This window comes from Triticum dicoccoides, chromosome 3B, assembly GCF_002162155.2.
Source record: "Triticum dicoccoides isolate Atlit2015 ecotype Zavitan chromosome 3B, WEW_v2.0, whole genome shotgun sequence".
Lineage (NCBI taxonomy): Eukaryota > Viridiplantae > Streptophyta > Magnoliopsida > Poales > Poaceae > Triticum > Triticum dicoccoides.
This window is the reverse complement of record NC_041385.1, coordinates 360327280-360346204: the sequence shown is the minus strand read 5'-3', so window position 1 is coordinate 360346204 and position 18925 is coordinate 360327280.

The following is an 18925-nucleotide window of genomic DNA, read 5'->3' as shown; positions in this document are numbered from 1 at the left end:
TTGATGGTAGCCACTACGCAAATCAACTTTGGAGAATATTGTAGAGCCACTCAATTCATCAAGCATATCATCTAGCCTAGGAATAGGATGACGATAACGAATAGTAATATTATTAATGCCTCTACAATCAACACACATACGTGATGTACCATCCTTTTTCGGCACTAGAATAATAGGAACAGCACAAGGACTAAGGGATTCGCGTATATAACCTTTGTCGAGAAGCTCTTGTACTTGACGCATAATCTCCTTCGTCTCCTCTGGATTGTGATAGAGGCAAAGGTGTCCCGTCTTTCGATGAGATGGTGGATTTCGCTTTGGTGGAAGTCGACTTTGACGATCCGACTACGAACGTGTGAGGACGTCGCGCCTTAGCAATCGCTAAACCAACTCCGAGAGGTTATTGACCACGCCGGAGCACGATCAACCTGACCACGAGGGTCTGTTTCCTGCGAGCAAACGAAGAACAAGCAAGAAACTAAGATTGCAATCTGGATATTGCGAATATAAGATGAAAGCTTTATTGATCAAGGTGGGGTTCTGTGACGCCTTTGTCTGGTCGTTGAACACAAACGAAGTACGCGAAGTTGCAGCTATGGCGAACTTTTAATCTAAACAAAACCCAAGGTCTAAACGATGCCCTAAGGGCTATATATATGGAGGAAGAGGGGGTGGATTTCGTGGCCCTTGGTGGAGGGGTCCGAAATCAACCCTATCTCTTGTTTCCCCACACATACGGACTCTAAAAATAGCCTATACTTATGTATTTCGAAATTACATGGGCCTGGCCCAATAATAAGGTGACGCAGCACCTAAAATGCCTCGGGACGAAATTTATGAAGTGGCATCTTGTATATTTCGTCCAAGGCTTCATGCACACATTATGGTGGCTTCAAAGTCCTGAAATCATCACTTGTAACTCCGTTCTTGTTCCCCTTGCGCATGCCATCATCTCCATGCTTGTTCTTGCTCCAATGTTCATCCTTCTCCAAGCTAGGCCCTTCATTTGTAAGCAAAACAAATGTATCCAATTTAGGCAGCATCATATTCTCATGAACATTAGAATCATTACCAAGAAACGAAAGTACCTGATAATTTAGTTGGCGTGCACGAGCTCTAGTAATTGGTCCAGTATGTATAGCAGCAGGGGCTGTGGGTGTAACAATTGTATTGATGTCCTCATCACAAAACGCCTATAGAATCCAGCGAGGCCAAGAAAACTCCTCACTTGTGTGACCGTTTTAGGCTGCGGCCAACTCTCAATAGCTTCAATCTTGGCTTTATCAACTTCAATTCCCTGTGGAGTAACAACATAGCCAAGAAAAGATACTCGGTCGGTGCAAAAGGTGCACTTCCCAAGGTTACCAAACAAACGTGCATCACGTAGAGCAATAAAAACAGCACGTAAATGTTCCAAATGTTCTTCCAAAGATCTGCTATAAATCAATATGTCATCAAAGTAAACTACCACAAATCGTCCAATGAAAGCACGTAAAACTTCGTTCATTAATCTCATGAAAGTACTAGGTGCATTAGTTAACCCAAAAGGCATGACTAACCACTCATATAATCCAAACTTAGTTTTGAATGCTGTTTTCCATTCATCTCCCAATCTCATACGAATTTGATGGTATCCACTACGCAAATCAACTTTGGAGAATATTGTAGAGCCACTCAATTCATCAAGCATATCATCTAGCCTAGGAATAGGATGACGATAACGAATAGTAATATTATTAATGCCTCTACAATCAACACACATACGTGATGTACCATCCTTTTTCGGCACTAGAATAATAGGAACAGCACAAGGACTAAGGGATTCGCGTATATAAACTTTGTCGAGAAGCTCTTGTACTTGACGCATAATCTCCTTCGTCTCCTCTGGATTGGTACGGTATGGTGCACGGTTTGGCAGTGAAGCACCGGGAATTAAGTCAATCTGATGCTCAATCCCTCGAATAGGCGGTAATCCCGGTGGCACGTCTTGTGGAAGAACGTCAGTGAACTCCTGCAAAATGTTAGTGACAGCAGGAGGCAAAGAGGAAGGCACGTCCTCGAATGAAAATAATGCCTCTTTGCACACAAAAGCATAGCAAACAGATTTGCTGAAATCTAGCTCATCAATATCAGATTTGGTGGCAAATAAACATGCACTTTTCAATTTAATTTCAGAAGCAACACTAGATGGTTTATTATTAGGCTTCATTTGTTGCTCAAATTCTTTTGCCACAATCTGATTTTCACTCTTATTCGTCTCCTATTTTGCTTTATTAGCTCTATTAATATCATCTTTCAAAATGGAATCAGGAGTCATAGGAAGCAAAGTAATATTTTTATCCTTATGAACAAGAGTATAGTGATTGTTTCTACCATGGTGTACAGAATTTTTATCAAATTGCCATGGTCTACCAAGTAATAAGGAACATGCTTGCATAGGTACCACATCACAGTCAACATAATTAGCATATGTAGAGATACTAAAATGCACACGAACAGTACGTGTTACCTTAACCTTGCCGCTGTTGTTGAACCATTGGATGTAGTAAGGATGTGGATGTGGTCTTGTGGTGAGAGAAAGCTTCTCCACCATCTCCATGCTAGCCAAGTTGTTGCAGCTCCCTCCGTCTATTATGACACGCATAGAACGTTCCTTCACAACTCCCTTGGTATGGAACAAATTGTGCCTCTGATTTTGCTCAGCTTGTGTGATCTGCACACTCAAAACACGTTGAGCAACTAAACATTCATACCTGTCAGCGTCTTCAGGAGCCATGTATTGCGTCTCATGATCAGAATCATCTCCACCATGTTCTTCACGTGTAATAAGAGCCAATGTCTCCTCATCATAGTCACTAGCGGACTCATATCCACCACCCTCGGTAGCAATCATCACAGGCAGAGATTTGCATTCTCTCGCATAATGACCTCCTCCCTTACAACGACGACAAATAATATCACTTGTGTGCCCTGTTGATGCCCTGGAAGAAGAAGAACTCTGTGCAGGCCCGGCAGGTGCGCTCTTGGCAGATAATGGTGGTTGTTCCTGTTTTCTTGTATCACGGCTGTAGGAGGCACCTGATTGAGGTGCTGGTGCAGTTGAAGTAGAAGATGCACGCGGTGTCCATGATGAAGGTTGGCCTGCAGAAAAGTTAGTTCGCGCCAATGCTTGTCGATCCTACACTTCACGTTTAGCTTTACAAGCAAGATGGAATAAACGAGTGATATTAGTATACTCCTTATAGTCTAGAATGGTCTGAATCTCTCTATTTAATCCACCCAGTAAACGTGCAAGCATAGCTTCATTCTCCTCAACAATACCACATCGAATCATGCCAGTTTGTAATTCCTGATAATATTCTTCTACAAAATTTTTTCCTTGTCTTAAACGCTGCAATTTTTGAAGCAATTCACGTTGATAATATGGTGGAACCCAACGCGTACGCATAGCAGTTTTCAAAGCAGCCCAAGTAGTTGGAATAGGATGTAATCTACAATGTTCAGACCACCAGACACATGCAAAACTAGTGAAAGCACAAACAGCAGCAGCAACCCGTCTCTCCTCGGGATATTGTAAACATGTAAAACGTTTTTCAGTTTCTAACTCCTAAGTAAGATATATATCAGGAACATATCTACCCTCAAATGGTGGAATATTCAATTTCAGTTTAGGAATATGGACATCATCTCGTACCTAAGGTGGTGGTGCAGGCCTACCATTACGAATATATACCTGAGGTCGACCTGCTGGTGGTGGTGCTGGTGGTTGCACGTAGTTCTGATTTTGAGCAACCTCATCCTCATAATCTCCCACATAATCATCCTACTCCGCATCAGCAGCAGGAGCCACAGAAGTATCAACAGCAGCACCAACAGTTTGGCCAAACGCAAGAGGAACACGGCTCGCTCGGCGGAGGTCTATTTCGCGACGTGGAGGTAGTCGTTGTTGTTGTTGTTGGAGAGGTGCGTTAGGTGCAGCGGGTGGTGGTGGTGGAAGACGCGCGAGCAATTCATTAAACTTGTTATCGAGCTTTGTTTCAAACGTCTTCTCCATGCCATCTATCTTCTCCATGGCCTCTTCAAATCTGTTTAGCACGTCTTGCACCTGTCCACTCATCATTTGCTGAAATTTATCTTGCAAATCCTTATTCGTCATGTTCTCCCAGTCAGTCTCGTCGGCTTGTGATCCTGGCATGGTTAGCAGCAATAGAAACACAAAAGAATATGATCCTACAGACTACTAACAAGAGGTGGTGGTGGGTGTCACAAATCCGTCAAGCAAATCTCAAATTCTTACCAGTTCTTACCCAGCAGCAGGCGGTGATCGGCAACCGTTGTAGTCAAAAACTCTCAAAGCTTGGATAGAGCGATTACCATGGAGAGTCAAACGCACGACGTAGATGTACGTGGAGCTGGGAAGGCTTATAATATGGTAGCAAAAGGGTCAGCAATAATCAATTCAGAGATGCAAAGTTGAATAAACGCTCAACGACGGTACTGTGCTGGTCCTAGGCTAGACTGTGCTAGAGACGCGAGCCTAGAACACCAACAAAATCACGGCGCGGCACGTAAACAAGGGAAAAGCACACTCTGGAATTTTTTTTTTCGCTCTTTTTTTTGCGCTGCTTTTTTTGCGAAAAATCACTATAATGGCGAGTGTCTCAAAACTCTTCCTAGGTCAAACTGACAGGATGGGCACGAAATTTTTTCGACCAATTTTTTTTTTGACTGCCCAGACCCAAAAACTGGAAACGGGTCAAAAAAAACTTCCCATAATGGCACCTGTCTCAAAACACTCAGAAAAATCTAAAAATAGGATTGCCAGAAATTTTTTCGAAAAATGCGTTTTCAAAAAATTTTGGGCCTAAACGGAGGGTGGTTTCCGGACTCTTTTTTTTTCGAAACCTACTCCGGCAAGGAAACACGAATCGGAATCTAGATGGATCTCGAAAACAAACCTAATATGACAAGAACTCGGATTGGTGGTGGATATATGGTAGTAGATGGCAGCGGTGGTGGTATATGACAGCGGTGGTGGTATATGGATACGGATTCGAAGCGGTGGCGGATAAGCGGGGGTGGTAGATGGCAGGGGCGATGATGATGGTGCGGCGGCGGCCTGACAACTTATGACTAGAACTCGAAACTCTAAAAGACTAGACTCTAAGACCAGCAACTAGACACGATGATGCAACCGCAAATTCAACAAAGCAAAACCCTAAAAAGATTATGCAAAGGCTCAGATTGGTTCGGATATGATGAACTAACCCTAATTTTTTTTGTGGTTTTTTCGTGGACTGTAGGTATGAAGAACAGACTCGATCTAAACTACGAAAAACTGTAAAATCTCACCGAGCAACCTGGAAATCTGATACCACTTGATAGAGGCAAAGGTGTCCCGTCTTTCGATGAGATGATGGATATCGCTTTGGTGGCAGTCGACTTTGACGATTCGACTACGAACGTGCGAGGACGTCGCGCCTTAGCAATCGCTAAACCAACTCCGAGAGGTTATTGACCACGCCGGAGCACGATCAACCTGACCACGAGGGTCTGTTTCCTGCGAGCAAACGAAGAACAAGCAAGAAACTGAGATTGCAATCTGGATATTGCGAATATAAGATGAAAGCTTTATTGATCAAGGTGGGGTTCTGTGACGCCTTTGTCTGGTCGTTGAACACAAACGAAGTACGCGAAGTTGCAGCTATGGCGAACTTTTAATCTAAACAAAACCCAAAGTCTAAACGATGCCCTACGGGCTGTATATATGGAGGAAGAGGGGGGGGGGGAATTTCGTGGCCCTTGGTGGAGGGTTCCGAAATCAACCCTATCTCTTGTTTCCCCACACATACGGACTCTAAAAATAGCCTATACTTATGTATTTCGAAATTACATGGGCCTGGCCCAATAATAAGGTGACGCAGCACCTAAAATAGCCTCGGGACGAAATTTATGAAGTGGCATCTTGTATATTTCGTCCAAGGCTTCATGCACCCATTATGGTGGCTTCAAAGTCCTGAAATCATCACTTGTAACTCCGTTCTTGTTCCCCTTGCACATGCCATCATCTCCATGCTTGTTCTTGCTCCAATGTTCATCCTTCTCCAAGCTAGGCCCTTCATTTGTAAGCAAAACAAATGTATCCAATTTAGGCAGCATCATATTCTCATGAACATTAGAATCATTACCAAGAAACGAAAGTACCTGGTAATTTAGTTGGCATCCACGAGCTCTAGTAATTGGTCCAGTATGTATAGCAGCAGGGGCTGTGGGTGTAACAATTGTATTGATTTCCTCATCACTTTCGTTTCTTGGTAATGATTCTAATGTTCATGAAAATATGATGTTGCCTAAATTGGATACTTTTGTTTTGCTTACAAATGAAGGGCCTAGCTTGGAGAAGGATGACCATTGGAGCAAGAACAGGCATGGAGATGATGGCATGGGCAAGGGGAACAAGAACGGAGTTACAAGTGACGATTTCAGGACGTTGAAGCCACCATAATGAGTGCATGAAGCCTTGGACGAAATATCCAAGATGCTACTTCATACCTTTCGTCCAGAGGCTATTCTAGGTGCTGCGTCACGTCATTATTGGGCCAGGCCCATGTATTTTCGAAATATTTGAGTATAGGCCATTTTTAGAGTCCGTATGTGTGGGGAAACAAGAGATAGGGTTGGTTTAGGACCCCTTCCCCAAGGGCCACGAAATTCCCCCTGTTCTCCATATATACAGCCCTTAGGGCGTCATTTAGACTTTGGGTTTTGTTTAGATTAAAGTTCGCCATAGCTGCAACTTCGCGTACTTCGTTTGTGTTCAACGACCAGACAAAGACGTCTCAGAACCCCACCTTGATCAATAAAGCTTTCATCTTATATTCGCAATATCGAGATTGCAATCTCAGTTTCTTGCTTGTTCTTTGTTTGCTCGCAGGAAACAGACCTTCGTGGTCAGGTTGATCGTGCCCCGGCGTGGTCAATTACCTCTCGGAGTTGGTTTAGCGATTGCTAAGGCGCGACGTCCTCGCATGTTCGTAGTCGGATCGTCAAAGTAGACTTCCACCAAAGCGATATCCATCAGCTCATCGAAAGACGGGACACCTTTGCCTTTATAAACACTTATGACCCACTTCTGTGCAGGCGAAGATAGGTAGTACCTCATACAAGTAATAGTTCCAGCGATCCCGGCACCTCTGAGGCCAGGGACGGCAGTGGCAGGGCACGAGGCAAAAAAACAAACGACAGAATAACAATGACATCACCGAAGAGGATAGTCAATGCTGGATTAAGTGGTTCTAAATCAGTCAGTGGAAGAAATCTTTCGAAGGCAACAGGGATGGTCCATCCAACTTGGACAAAATCTTCGAGAAGCCCTGTCAGATTCATGGTACCCCCGACAAGCCTGCTAACCACACCAACAAAATTGCTAGGGTTTTTAAACAGTGCGGTAAGTTAAACACCGAACATAAGGGGAAGGGACCTCCAAGCGTGATACGGGGCTAACCCGGTGTAGGCCGATCTTTCATGTTTGTAGTGGGATCCCTCGAAGAACACGAAGAACACGGGGAACAACGGGGAGAAATCACAAGGGGAAACACTCAATAACAAGTCCAATCACACATCCATTAGACAATCAAACACACAAGATCACAAGGTACATGAAAAACAAAGGGAAATATACAAGGTAAGGTTCATCTCCAACAGGAGGTCTTGATGATATTCTAGAAGGATCTTCCCACGAGGGGGGCTTGATGATATCCCGCGGGATCTTCTCCTAGATGGAGGTCTTGGCCTCCAATGGAGTAGTGGTCTCTCTCTCTCTCTCTCTCAAGAGTAGAGATAGGTAGGAGCAAAGCTCACATACAAATGAGCTATCTCTTTGCTTACCCTAGAAAGGAGGTGGAGGTGGTCTATTTATAGTCTAAGCCACGAAGGGGTAAGTGGGAGAGGGATACAAGGCCAAAGGCCCGTGGCTGCGCACACAGGAGTAGGACGTTCGGTGGGGGTCGGATGTACGTAAGCTCGGGACGGTCCGGACGTCCGAATGTCTTCGGATTTTCGTAAATATCGTTCTGTCGCCGTGGCACCGGTCGTCCGGAGGCGTTCGGTCGTCCATGGCCTGGGAGGTGTCGGACGTCCGGCCTTGGTCGGTCATCCGGTCGCTGTAGATCTCGTCGGCTGGACTCTGGGATGCGTCAGGTAGCGGACGTCTGATGGACGCCGGTCGTCTGGGCGCTGTAGAGGGTCAGACGTCCGGAGGCTTCTGGTCGTCCGGTCGCTGTAGACTCTGCAACACCTTCTTCTTTCGTCTTTGCTTCCATGCCTCCCTCGCGGATGGTGTAGTTGTTCCTTGGCGCTTGCACTCCTCCTTGACATCCGTGAAGCTCCAACAATACCTATGCATGCACACGGCAGAAGTGTCAAGTAGTACACCATCCTCGAAGGGGTCAAGTGAGCACGTGTAAAGGAGAAGATTCACCTTTATGTATGAGAAGTAGAAGTCGCACGTGTCACTTGCCAAACGGACTCTTGACATGGTGATGACCGTAGGATGCTCCGCATCATCCCCTCCCCCTTGGAAAAGAAGTGGTCGATCACTAAGCACTCATCGTCTAGTAACTCGAAATGGGCACTCTCCAATGTCGCACCGTCTTGTGATTCCTTCAAAATGAGCAAATACAACAAACACTTGGAAAAATAAATGTGGTTAGCATTAGTGCAAAACCAAGCATTCAAGAGGTGATTCACCAAACAAGTGTTGTCATCAAGCATAGCATATGGTTTGACAAAGGGTTGTGACATGACATGTAAGCACATAAGTTGAGCACAAGCAAAGATATCATGGGGACAAGCATGTAAATGTGAGGTAGAGATGCAAATATGTGTGACAAGAGCATAAGCATCTACCTCAAGGTCATAGCAAGCATGCATAAAGCGCTCAACAAATGGTCGATGGTAGGCATAGGAATCATTCACAACACCAAATAAGATGAGATGTCTAAACACATGGGTCAAGTGCAAGACAATCCAAGCATAATGTGCATAGGGTGTAGTGAATATAGTGTGGCACTCAACACAATAGAAAGAGCAATTGTTCATCATGTGTGAGGCAATCAAGTGAATCATGTGACAAGTAAAGGGACATGGCATATGTGAAGAAATGATATTGGTGCAACCAACCATATGATAGTAGCAAGTAGTCCAAGAATTGGATGCAACACACAAGGTATATATGTCATGGAGCATGGAAATGTGGCAAACATGGTTGAAAGGAATATCTCGAACATGTGTGCAAATGGTGCAAGCAACACATGAAGTATGATCCACAATATCCAAGCTCAAGAAGGATGTCACCTTGAAGGAGTGTCCTTGTGCATTCTTCACAATGCCGAAGTGGTAGGAAATGTGGTGTAGAAGCGAGTCATGGTAGAATGTAAGAGGCTCGATGACAAGTGCTCGAATGGTCAACTCAAGTGAAGTGGAAGTCGACACAAAGTCCAAGTATCCTACACACGTACAAAACAAAACAATGAACGTATGCGCATGGTAGACAAACATATCATCCATCATGATGGTTCTCATCTTTTGCACAAAAACATTAGAAGCCCATGTGCATGAATAATATGATGCAATAATGGCTATATTCATGGCACTAGGTATATGGTGCAAAGAAGTAAGACAAGCATGCTTCACGGGAATTATGTCAAAACCTGCAAATATATGCGAGAATGCTATTGGCGCAATCTCATGAGCAAGAATAAGAGTATTGTTGCACTCAATACATGTGAAATCATCTAGAATGAGAGATGCAACATATGGCGATATGTGACAAGAAGCAATAACAATCATGTGCAAAGCATATAGATGGTTGTCATCAACGGCATGAAATGAGCAAGTATGAGTCATTGGTGATGCAACATAAGCAAGCATAGTAATCAAGTCGTGCAAACTAGTGGAGCGAAGATGCAACACATTAGAATAAATCATGACAATCATGTCATGTGAGAAAATAATAGGCATAGGGAGTGCACATGACATATCGCAAGCACGAACACAAAGCAAGATGGAAGTATCATCATAGGAATGGTGCACAAAAGGAACATGGCAAGAACAAGCAATATCTCCACCAAGCTTGCAAATATACATAGAAGTACTAGAATCAATCATCATGTGTAATGTAAAGCATGGGTCACAAATGCATGTCAAAGGCATAGGAATGAGCATATCATGCAAAGTGAACATGGCAAGATGGGCATATGATATGTAATGAACAATAACCCATAGCCAAGTGAGGGCCATGTAGAAGAAATGCGCAAAGTCTTTGCGCGAAGAGAGCAGTGGGAAGAACAATCCATGAGATCCCAAATGATTGTTGCTCTCTAGAGCTCGTTTTGTCAACTCGTGGGATTGCGAGGTTGACAAGTATTCATGGGTACCTACACAAAAGAGACACAAACCAAAGAAATTGTGCACATGGTAAATGTAGACATCATCCATCATGATGTGTATGTGCACGTGTGAGTTAGCACAAGATAAGCATCGCTCAAAGAAATTTGATGCATGGTATAAGAACATGTTATCCATCATGAAAGAATAGTTATTGTGTATGACACGATGTGGACACAAATTGAGAATGCAAGTATATGGCACATCAATAGCATGTTTGTTCATGGGAAGCATATGGTGCACACAAGTATTGGGATCATGCAATGAATGGGATATATCAAAATCTCCTAAAATGTATGAGGAAACTATGGGGGCCTCCTCATGAGCAATAGTGGAAATATCATATGGAGAAAATGGGCAACATCCAAAACAATGCATATCCGAAGCTAGGTGGTCATGGCATGGCATATGAGATATATGATGCAAAGGGAGCATATCAATATCATCACAATAAAAACAAATGCCAATAACCATGGGCTTGTCATCTATGCCATATGTGCAAATTGGGTTCATTTTAATGGCATATGCATAGTCACTACAAAGAGATTGCAAATAGTACATATGGTGGATCTCATGCATAGCATATGACAAGTCAAGCGGATTATCAAACATGATGTGACCTAAAGAATTGTCAGAAGAAATCCTGTGTAACATGGCATCACTACTAATAGACTCCACATGAGAATCATCATATTCATCATAAATGGGCAAATCATCACATGGGGAAATCATACTAGCATGAAGCAATGTACTAGGTGGATCAACATCATGCACGCAATCAATGTCAAGAATGTCCACTAGTGGGACTAGAGCATCACCGTCACCTATGGTACCGTTGTCATTCCACTTAAGTGGTGTAGGTTAGGTGGGAAAGACCGAATGGTGGTCATCTTCATCTTGATGGAACCATGTGGGGGGGTGCATCATATTCCACCATGGCCATCGTCTTGTCCAAAGGGAGGACGAAGTCGTCGAGGATTGGCGCGTCATCATAAATGGGACCTAGCACCAAATGAGAAGACACAATAGAGGTAGAGGTCAAGTTGTTAGAAATGCAAATGGCCTCACGAGACCTATCAACTATCTCACTCTCTCTATGTGGTGGTTCACTCACTCCCTCAAAGTAGGTGCACTCGAAGTCACATATGGTGGCGTCACTCATCTCACTCAAGTGGTGGGGGTTGTGTCTCTCCTCACATGGGATTTGTGGCAACACATCATATATGGGGCTAGTGGTGAAGTCACTCTCACTCTCAATATGATGGCACAAGTCACTCAAGTCATCATACATCATCGTGGTCGAAGGGAAAATCCCATGCTCAACCATTTCTTTGCTGTCGCCGTGGATGAAGGCCGAAGATGGCACATCATCGCTCTCCTCCATGACCGAAGGGAAAATCCCATGCTCGATCATCTCGTCACCGTCGCCGTGGATGAAGGCCGAAGATGGCGCATCATCACTCTCGCCTCCAAAGATGGAAGCATCATCCTTGCTTGCCACCTTGTCGCTCGCCTCCAAAGCTTGGTCCTTGAGGGTCTCCGTAGTCATACTCGTCGCCGCACCATCTTGAAAAAGAGTCAAAGTAGACTCGGCACCATCAATGCCACAAAGAGGGATGGCGGTGAAGTCGAACTTGGGAGCATCATCTTGGAGCTCGTCGGGCTTGGACATCGTGGTGGTACTAGCCTCATGCTTGTCGTAGAGCTTGGTCGCCGCGAAGTGTGCTTGGGGTGGAGAAGCCTTGGCCTTCATGAGTTCATGTTCCGCCTTGAGAGCACCAATGTAGTAGTCGTCGATGGACTTGTAGTTCTCGAGGAAGATAGTCTTGGAGATGTCGTTGTTCAATCCGATCATGAAGTGGAACTTCATCGCAATGGGGTCGTCCACGCCGGCTCGTCGCAAGGCAATCTTCATCTCCTTGAAGTACTTGTCGATGGACTTGGATCCTTGGATGGTATTCTCCAGTTGGCGTCAAAGTTGTTCCGTGTAGGTTGGAGGCACGAACTCTCGCCACAAAGCTCTCTTCGTCTTGGGCCAACTCATGTCGTAGTACTCCGAAGGTGTGTGAAGCCACCAAGACGAGGCGTAGTCGTGGAAGTTTCTTGTGGCGCACTTCACTTGATCTTCGGGATGAACTTGATGTAGCTTGAGGTTGTCGTCCATCAAACGCTCCCACTCGAGATACTCCTCGGGTTCGTGAGTCCCATAGAAAGGAATCGCATGGTCGATGTCGAGGTCCTAGTAGCTCATGGAAGTCGTGGACTTGAGCTTGGGGAGCTTCTCTTGAGCGTAGTCTTGGGTGCTTGTTGGCGAAGATGCCTTGAAGTCACCTGGCCAAGATGCCAAGGGAGATGGAGAAGTCATTGAGTGGTTGTTGGTGTTGAGCTCTTAACCTTCACGTTCTTGTTGGTGATGGTGTCGATGCCGATGTGATCTTGCCGGAGATTGTAGCTCGGAAGCATGTGCTCTTGAGCGTCTTCTCAAAGATGAGGAAGATCGCTTGTAGGACTTGATGAGGGCTTTGATCTCCTCCATTTAAGCTTGCATCTTGGCGTCGGAGTTGTTTTTGGCATCGAACGCGTCGTTGTTGTTGTAGACCGAAGGTGAAATGCCTTGCCTATCCATCACAAGACTCGAGTAGAGGTGAGTAGGAAATGAGATAAACAATACCAAGTTACCTTTTCCCAAAGTTGAGGATGTATCCCGTTTCACTCAATGTGAATGAAAGAATAGTGGAATTGGTACCAGACTTGTTCACTCACACCTATCAAGTAAAGCTTATGGTAGAGGTCGGTGAGGATAGTGGCACAAAAATTTGATGCAAAATGTTAGCAAGAGTCAATAATGTTGAAAGAGATTCACAAATTCGCAAGCGAAACAAGTAGACCAATAGCAATATGCGGCACACGGAAACACACACACAGATAGATAAATGGGGTAGGGCAACCAAGGAATAAGCACAGAATGTGGAATCCACAGAAAACGCTAGTGTTGCACAACTCAAGAGAGACGCTAGCACGATTGCTCAATAGGCAGATACGACACTTGTGCACAACCTCTAAGATGCAAAATGGATAAACTTTCTATCCCAAGTATGCTATATATGTATGGTTCCCGGTGTTTCTCACACAATGATCCAAGCGAACGCACGACGTAGATGTATGTGGAGCTGGGAAGGCTTATAATATGGTAGCAAAAAGGGTCAGCAATAATCAATTCAGAGATGCAAAGTTGAATAAACGCTCAACGACGGTACTGTGTTGGTCCTAGGCTAGACTGTGCTAGAGACACGAGCCTAGAACACCAACAAAATCACGGCGCGGCACGTAAACAAGGGAGGAGCACACTCTGAATTTTTTTTTCTCTTTTTTTTGCACTTTTTTTTCGTCTTTTTTTTTGCTCCGCAACAAATTTTTTTCGAAAAAGTCTACAAATGGTCTAAAAACTGCCTAGCCATAATTTTCCAGACTTAGTTTTTTTTTTGAAATTGGAACTATTTTTCTTCTGCAGATGGCTCGGAAGTTGGGGAGTCCTTCTCTGTCACGACTCAGAGTGTCGCGTGATCTGGAAATCGAGAACAATGCAACAATTACTGGACTCGGGCTAGGACTGGTGGCGGAGATGAATCTGGTGGAACTCGGACTGGTGGTGGAGATGAATCTGGTGGAACACGGACAGGTGGCGGATATATGTTGCAGGTGAACTCGGATTGGCGTGATGGCGGCGGATATGTGGTGGCGTATATGGATTCGGATTGGCGGTGAATATGTGGTGGTGGTATATGGCAACAGCGACGATGATGATGCGGTGGTGATATATGGCAGCGGCGACGTGACAACCTGTGAACAGAACTCAAAACTCTAAAAGACTAGACGCTAAGACCAGCAACTGGACACGACGATGCAACCGCAAATTCAACAAAGCAAATACAGAAAAGATTATGCAAGGCTCAGATTGGTTCGGATGGGATGAACTAACCCTAATTTTTTTTGGCTTTTTCGTGGACTATAGGTATGAAGAACAGACTCGATCTAAACTACGAAAAACTGTAAAATCTCACCGAGCAACCTGGAAATCTGATACCACTTGATAGAGGCAAAGGTGTCCCGTCTTTCGATGAGATGATGGATATCGCTTTGGTGGCAGTCGACTTTGACGATCCGACTACGAACGTGCGAGGACGTCGCGCCTTAGCAATCGCTAAACCAACTCCGGGAGGTTATTGACCACGCCGGAGCACGATCAACCTGACCACGAGGGTCTGTTTCCTGCGAGCAAACGAAGAACAAGCAAGAAACTGAGCTTGCAATCTGAATATTGCGAATATAAGATGAAAGCTTTATTGATCAAGGTGGGGTTCTGTGACGCCTTTGTCTGGTCGTTGAACACAAACGAAGTACGCGAAGTTGCAGCTATGGCGAACTTTTAATCTAAACAAAACCCAAAGTCTAAACGGTGCCCTAAGGGCTGTATATATGGAGGAAGAGAGGGGGAATTTCGTGGCCCTTGGTGGAGGGGTCCGAAATCAACCCTATCTCTTGTTTCCCCACACATACGGACTCTAAAAATAGCCTATACTTATGTATTTCGAAATTACATGGGTCTGGCCCAAGAAAAAGGTGACGCAGCACCTATAATAGCCTCAGGACGAAATTTATGAAGTGGCATCTTGTATATTTCGCCCATGGCTTCATGCACCCATTATGGTGGCTTCAAAGTCCTGAAATCATCACTTGTAACTCCGTTCTTGTTCCCCTTGCGCATGGCATCATCTGCATGCTTGTTCTTGCTCCAATGTTCATCCTTCTCCAAGCTAGGCCCTTCATTTGTAAGCAAAACAAATGTATCCAATTTAGGCAGCATCATATTCTCATGAACATTAGAATCATTACCAAGAAACGAAAGTACCTGATAATTTAATTGGCGTGCGCGAGCTCTAGTAATTGGTCCCGTATATGTAGCAGTAGGGGCTGTGGGTGTAACAATGGTATTGATGTCCTCATCATGTGGGGGTCTGGATCTGAGCTCCCGAATGGCCGTCCAGTTGGCACGGCGGGGCTTGGTGATGTAGAACCACTCCTGCTGCCAGACCTTGACGGTCTCGATGAAGGCCCCTTTTGGCCATGTGGCATTGGGCATCTTACTTATCATGGCCCCGCCGCAGTCCGCGTGTTGTCCGTTGACCACCTTCGGCTTCAAATTGAAGATTTTGAGCCATAAGCTGAAGTGTAGTAGGATGCGAAGTAGAGCCTCACACACGACGATAAACGTCGATATGTGGAGGAAGGAATTCTGGGCTAGATCATGGAAATCTAGACCATAGTAGAACATGAGGCCACAGACAAAAGGGTGCAGGGGAAACCCTAGCCCTCTAAGAAAATGGGAGAGGAAGACAACCTTTTCGTCGGGCGCCGGAGTAAGGATGATTTGGCCCTCGTCGGGAAGCCTGTGTGCAACGTCTGCGGCCAAGTGCCCCGCGCTCCTGAGGTTATTCACGTCCTTCTCCGTGATAGAGGAGGCCTCCACTTGCCCTTGGAGCCTGACCCGGCCATGGCCGGAGAAGGTGGTGGCGATGAGGAAGACGAGAATTTTTTTCGGACCCTAAAGCTTGAGATATTGGGAGGCAGAGGCTGGAGGAAGGCATGGGGAGAAAGGAGGAATATTTTTCCCTCTTATAGGCAGTACAAATGCCAACCGTCCCCCACTTATGCCTTAAAACTCACCCATTCCTGATGAGTGCGTGCGCCGTAATCGGTTGGGTTACCCAAGTCCCATTGATGAGAATCCCGTAATAAGTGGGCACGATCTCTGTTTTGAAGAGATGGGCCAAGGGAGTTCCACCTCGAAACATGAATTGGGGACTGTGAAAATGGTTCAAAATACTGAAGAGCCAAGTCTGGCGCTTCGCCGAAAAAAGTTGCCAATAAGGACATTATTCCTATTTTTTATATTCTGCCTTCACGGCTAAGGGTTGTTTTAATTATACAAATCCAGATATAGTTCTTTTATAAAGGAAAAGCTAATGAATGGCTTTCAAGGAGAGGAACCCGCCTCACAATGCCGAAGACAATCCGCGTGCCGAACACGTCGTCATTGAAGACTGGTTCAGGGGCTACTGAGGGAGTCCTGGACTAAGGGGTCCTCGGGCATCCGGTCTATTCGATATGGGCCAGAGTGATGGGCCATAAAGATGAAGGAAGAAGACCACCTCCCATGTCCGGTTGGGACTCCTGTATGCGTGAACGACAAGATTAGGTGTTTGGATATACCGTTTCCTTTCTCTGTAAACTGACTCTGTACAACCCTAGGCCCCTCATGTATCTATATAAACCGGAGAGTTTAGACCGGAGGCAAGATCATAACATTCATTGGCTAGACAATCTAGGGTTTAGCCACCCTGATCTCGAGGTAGATCAACTCTTGTAACCAGTATACTCATCGAATACAATCAAGCAGGATGTAGGGTTTTACCTCCTTTAAGAGGGCCAGAACCAGGGTAAACATTGTGTCCCTCTGTCATTTGTTACCATTAATCCCTAGACACATAGCTGGGACCCCCTAGCCAAGATCTGCCGGTTTTGACACTGACAGAGTCCCCCTATCTTAACCCCTTGTGTCTGAAAATAATGCCTCGTGTCATCATTTACCTTTATCCCAACACCGCCTTTTTGTATGAATGTGTCCACCTAAGATTGTCAGGACTCATTGAACCCCTTCATACGTAAGGCTTCCTGGAGGAACGGCCATTTGATATTATCATACGCTTACTCAAAGTCCACTTTCACTACAAAAAAAAAGACACATCCGTGACATTTTGGACCGAGCGAATTTTTTTCTGTCATGCTTATGACACTTCTATGACGATAATTGTGACAAGACCCGGTATCATCATAGATGTGGTGGGCTCCTACTTCTATGACAAAAATCATAAGAGAAAATGGACTTTTCATCCTGGGCGGGCCGGAGACGCAGCTGCATGACATTATTTGGGCCGTCCATGATGGAAAAAACCGTGGTAGAAGCGAGGGCGAGGAAAATATCGGGGAGTTCCCGGTTATGCTGGGTGGTCGGGGCCGAGCTAAGCACGGAGGGATTGCACATTTCTCTCGTACATGTATGTGCGTGGGTGCGAGGCGTTGGGCTCTAACTGAACCCGAGCGAGGTGTTCGCCTACTGAACCCGAGCGATTGCACTAGCTACGCGTTACTGAACTCGAGCGATTGATCGATCCCTGGCTGTTAACTGAACCCAATCGAGCGATTCCTTTGCTACTGCTGCTAACTGAAGTCGATCGAACATGCTGCATCTGGATGAACAGTGAGTGTTTTTGGGGGTTGGGTGAACAATTCCTGGTGGGGGTTGGATGAACAGGACCCCGTCGGGGTAGAGGCCATTGCCGCTGGATGAATAGGACGCCGATCAAGCCGGTTGGGGCTGGATGAACAGGACCCCGTGGAGGGTTGGTTGAACAGTAGCCGGTGGAGGGCTGGATGAACAGTGCCCCATGGAGGGGTGGTTGAACAGTAGCCGGTGGAGGCTGGATGAACAGGAGCCCATGGATGAACAGTAGCTGGTGGAGGCAAGAGGGAGATGTCGTGGATGAACAATCGCAGGTGCAGGCTGGAGGAGGTCGACGATGGATGAACAGTAGCTCGTGGAGGTTGGAGCGAGGCAGTAGATGGTGGATGCATAGTAGCCCATGGCGTCCCGTTTTGCGGTATGCCGCACCCCTCCCGAGGAACAGGACCCCCATTTCAACGGTAGGAGGTCGAAGAGAAGTCTGTTTCCTCTATTTTCGGTATGCCACACCCCTCCCGATCAACATCACCGTCTTTCGACCATAGGTGCTCGAACACAAGTCCGTTTCCTCCGTTTTGCGGTACGCCAGACCCTTCCCGATGAATAAGACCCCGTATCGACCGTACGTAGTCGAACACAAGGCTCTTTTCCTCCATTTTGCGGTACGCCAGACCCCGTTCCGGCTATTCCGTCCAAACCACTTTGCTCCCATTGAACACGACCCATTCCGACCCAGTCTGTTTCCTCCCGATGAATAGGACGCATTCCGACCCAGTCACTTGGCTCCCGGTGAACACGATGTTGTTTCCTCTGTTCCGACCCAGCCGATTAGCTGAAGATGAACATGACAATGTTGCTGCCGGCCGTTGTCTCTCCATGTACATGAGCCCTGGCTGTCCATATGCGTGAGTACGCGTTTCGAGACCCCGCTCATATGTACGTACGTGGCTATATTTTTTGGCGTGTGGTTGTACGTACGTGTACACATTTAGACGGGACAACTTGAACTGCTACGTGCGGAGCTCTACTATGACATGTGCCGCTACTTACTCGCCCACGGTTCATTGTTGCAGAGAGACCGATCAACCAGTATGTACGTACACATTTGCAACAAGACAGGCAACGCTACGTACGCTTTGACCGGGTGGGTCCCAGCTGTCATGGTGGATAAGGACGCAC